Raw genomic sequence first — 4,287 nt, 5'->3', positions numbered from 1 at the left:
AGCGTCCTGGTATATGAACTGTATATGTGCTCCACATGAACTCGCTGAACTTCAGCTTCCAGTGATTTTCCCCAGTATTCATTTGGCCTTGTAGGGCTAACAGCAGGCCCGCCGTCCTCGTACATTAACCTGGCTGCAGGCTTCCTGCACATACGCGCGAAATGACTACTGACGTTGCAATTTCTGCAGGTATATTGCTGATACCTGCAGGCTCTGGCTGGGTGTTTGGCTCAACACCTCTAGCATGAGCTGGAGGACCCGTTGTTGGAAACAAAATGTCCATTACCAGTCGATCGTCTCTGACTGTCTCTGTAACTGTCCTTAAGTGCACCATTAACAGGTGTTGATTGCCCTATTACTGGCCGCATTGTCCATTGCAATGGCATGATTAACCATTCAGCTAGCCATTGTCTCTGTTGAATTCCCCTTTTGGTTTCTACTGCATGCTGGGACATGTCCGATTGCCCTTGTCTGTCGAGAGAACTGTGCGTGCGTTAACAATGTAGACTCCCTGGTCATTTGCCGCATTCCGGAGATGAGGGGGTTGGTTACCTTATGATGATAGATTGAGTAGACTGGGTCTTTACTCGTTGGAGTTCAGAAGGATGAGGGGTGATCTTATAGAAACATTTAAAATAATGAAAGGGATAGACAAGATAGATGCAGAGAGGTTGTTTCCACTGGTCGGGGAGACTAGAACTAGGGGGCACAGCCTCAAAATACGGGGGAGCCAATTTAAAACCGAGTTGAGAAGGAATTTCTTCTCCCAGAGGGTTGTGAATCTGTGGAATTATCTGCACAAGGAAGCAGTTGAGGCTAGCTCATTGAATGTATTCAAATCACAGATAGATAGATTTTTAACCAATAAGGGAATTAAGGGTTATGGGGAGCAGGCGGGTAAGTGGAGCTGAGTCCACGGCCAGATCAGCCATGATCTTGTTGAATGGCGGAGCAGGCTCGAGGGGCTAGATGGCCTACTCCTGTTCCTAGTTCTTATGTTCTTATGTACTGCAGTTCTACAGGGCCTTGGTGAGGCTTCACCTGGAATATTGTGTACAGTTTTGGTCTCCTAATCTCAGGAAGGACGTTCTTGCTATTGAGGGAGTGCAGCGAAGGTTCACCAGACTAGTTCCAGGGATGGCTGGACTGTCATATGGGGAGAGATTGGATCAACTGGGCCTTTGTTCACTGGCGATTAGAAGGATCAGAGGGGGTCTCATAGAAACGTATAAGATTCTGACGGGACTGGACAGGTTAGATGCGGGAAGAATGTTCCCCATGTTGAGGAAGTCCAGAAGTCCCGATGTTGGGGAAGTCCAGAACCAGGGGACATAGTCTTAGGATAAGGGGTAGGCCATTTAGGACTGAGACGAGGAGGAACTTCTTCACTCAGAGTTGTTAACCTGTAGAATTCCCTGTCACAGAGAGTTGTTGATGCCAGTTCATTGGATATATTCAAGAGGGAGTTAGATATCGCCCTTACAGCTAAAGAGATCAAGGGGGTATGGAGAGAAAGCAGGAAAGGGGTACTGAGGTGAATGATCAGCCATGATCTTATTGAATGGCGGTGGAGGCTCGACGGGCCGAATGGCCTACTCCTGCACCTATTTTCTATGTTTCTATGTTTCTATGTTTCTATTTGAGCCAAGATTTTTGTCATACATCATTCTGGTCTCTTCCTCCCCTGAGTTAAACTCTGGGCTAATCAGAGCCGCCGCTTCCAAGATCAAGTCTTTGGTCTCAATCAGTTTCCTGAAAAACCCAGCACGCCCGATGCCCTCAATAAAAAAGTCTCGCATCATCTCCGCTCTGCCTGCATCTGTGCACTTACATAGGCTCGCTAGTCGTTGGAGATCTGGCATGAAGTCAGGAACGCTTTGCCCTTCTCACCGCCAGTTCATGTAAAACTGGTGTCTCGCTTTGTGCATGCTGCTCGCAGGTTTAAGATGTTCCCCGATCAACTTACTGAGCTCTTCGAATGTCTTGTCTCCGGCTTCTCTGGTGCTAGAAGGGCCTTCATCAGGGAGTACGTTCTGGATCCACAAACCATCAGGAGATGAGCCCTGCGTTTGTCGGCCGAATCCTGTCCCAACCATTCCTCAGTGACAAAACTTTGCTGTAGTCTCTCAATAAAGTCGTCCCAATCATCACCAACACAGTACCTCTCTTCTCTGCTACTAGTGGCTATGCTCACGTGGTTTAAATCCCAGTTTCTCGTCGCCAATGATATGTACTTACTATACAGTATAAATGGACACGAGGCCCATACTTGAGAGAAGGTCACTCTGTGACCAGTTACCTTTATTACCAAGACCTCAAGCGATGAAGTTGGGTGGAGCTTTCCCTTTTATACCTGTAAGTCCAGGTTAGGAGTGTCTGCCACAAGTTCACCGCCTTGTGCTCAATGTTCTCAAGGTGTACAACTTAGGTCAGCTTATACATGGGTTACAATGATAGTTGAATACGTGACAAAATCCAGGGACCACTTACATTAAGACACCAAATCCAGGAACCTCATGCATTGTGACTCCAAATCCAGGGACCACTTGCACTGAGGCATCAAATCGAGGGACCTCTTGCACTGAGGCATGAAATCCATGGACCCCTTACACTGAGGCTCCAAATCCAGGGACCAGTTACAATGAATCATCAAATCCAGGGACCACTTACAATGAGACTACAAAATTATAGAATTACACAGAAATGAGCCATTCGGACGAAACAGTCCATGCCAGTGATTATGCTCTGCTTGGTAATGAGATAGCCTCAGTATGGAGAATGGTCATGCTGGTGAAAGCAGCTCTATTTAGGGGGAATGGTGGGTAATGAATGAAGAGACGATGGAATAATCAGACGGTGACTGGTGAGGCCTGGTGACAGATTATTGTTAGAAGTCTATTTCAGGCAGGTTGATGATTCGATGTAACCTGTGCAACAACTGTATCCATCTGTTATTGTTCCAAAATACCAAAATCTAATGTCACTAATTTATTTTTCCATGAGAAATGTAGAGATTACGATGTGTTGTTGACAGAAAGAAACGAGGCTTGTGCAGGAACGATGGTTCCTTGAATGAACACATTGTGAGGCTGTTTTGTGACTCGGCTCTGTGAGGTTAAAAACATGAAATGGAAAAGAGCATGTCCAATAACACCTATATTGCCAATAGTGCTTTCTAAGTTAATCATTAAATCCTAAGCCGAATCTCCTATTGACGATCCCAATCACTAATCCCAATCTTAACAAATAACCACAAAACACAACCACTAAACTTACATCTAAACCCAGCCCCTAACCAACGCTAAGAATATAAGAAATAGGGGCAGCAGAATCCATCTGGCCCCTTCAGCCCACCCCGCCATTCAATAAGATCTTGGCTGATCTGATCTTGGCCTCAATTTCGCTTCCCTGCCATCTCCTCATAAACCTTGACATCACTCTCTTTCAAAAAGCACGCTATCTGCAACTTAAATATTTTCAATGACCCAGACTCCACTGTTCTTTGGGGTAGAGAATTTCAAAGATTCACGACCCTCTAAGAGAAGAAATTCCTCTTCATTTCCATTTTAATTGGGCGCCCCCTTATGCTCAGGCTTTGCCACCTAGTTGTAGATTCCCCCACAAGAAGAAACAGAGATCAGTGGGGAAGCTAAAGACCTGATAAAGGAAGTATTTAAACAATTATTTTGATGCAAGAAATACTGCAAGGTATGTTAGTAACAAGTAATTGTAATCAACTAACCCATCAAAATTAGCAAAGGCAATTTCAAAGGTCAGAACATTTCAAAGTTGATCACATGCAGCATGTGTGAAGATCTATTAACCACATTCAACAATCGTTAAAAACAGGAAATAACAAATTTACAGTCTTACGCAAGATAGTTCTTTCAAGGGTTGGTTGAAAGGAACGTTAAATGAGTGTAAAGTGAGACACGCCGGTTCAGTCTGAGACATCCACAAGCCGGATACTCAAATGAAACAAGTTTGGGATTTGATGTGGGAAAAGATGAATTACGTGAGAAGTGAAACAATCTAGAGTAAGAAAAGGCCCAAAATGGAAGGGACGGGAACATTAATGAGTCTATTTTTATGGAGAAATCCAATATTGGACACAGGGTGTTTGAAACAATCCTGAGACAGAACATTACTGTCCAGCTCAGGGACAGGGTTATACAGAGCAGCAGGAACAATGACTGAGGGCCAGAATGAACATGTTCAGTGCCCAATGGGGGCCCAGGAAAGCCTGTCCCAGTCACTGAGGTGGTCTTGGGTATGTACCCAGCATTC

The sequence above is a fragment of the Pristiophorus japonicus genome, unplaced genomic scaffold, assembly GCF_044704955.1.
Source record: "Pristiophorus japonicus isolate sPriJap1 unplaced genomic scaffold, sPriJap1.hap1 HAP1_SCAFFOLD_92, whole genome shotgun sequence".
Classification (NCBI taxonomy): domain Eukaryota; kingdom Metazoa; phylum Chordata; class Chondrichthyes; family Pristiophoridae; genus Pristiophorus; species Pristiophorus japonicus.
Note: the sequence above shows the minus strand (reverse complement) of the source record.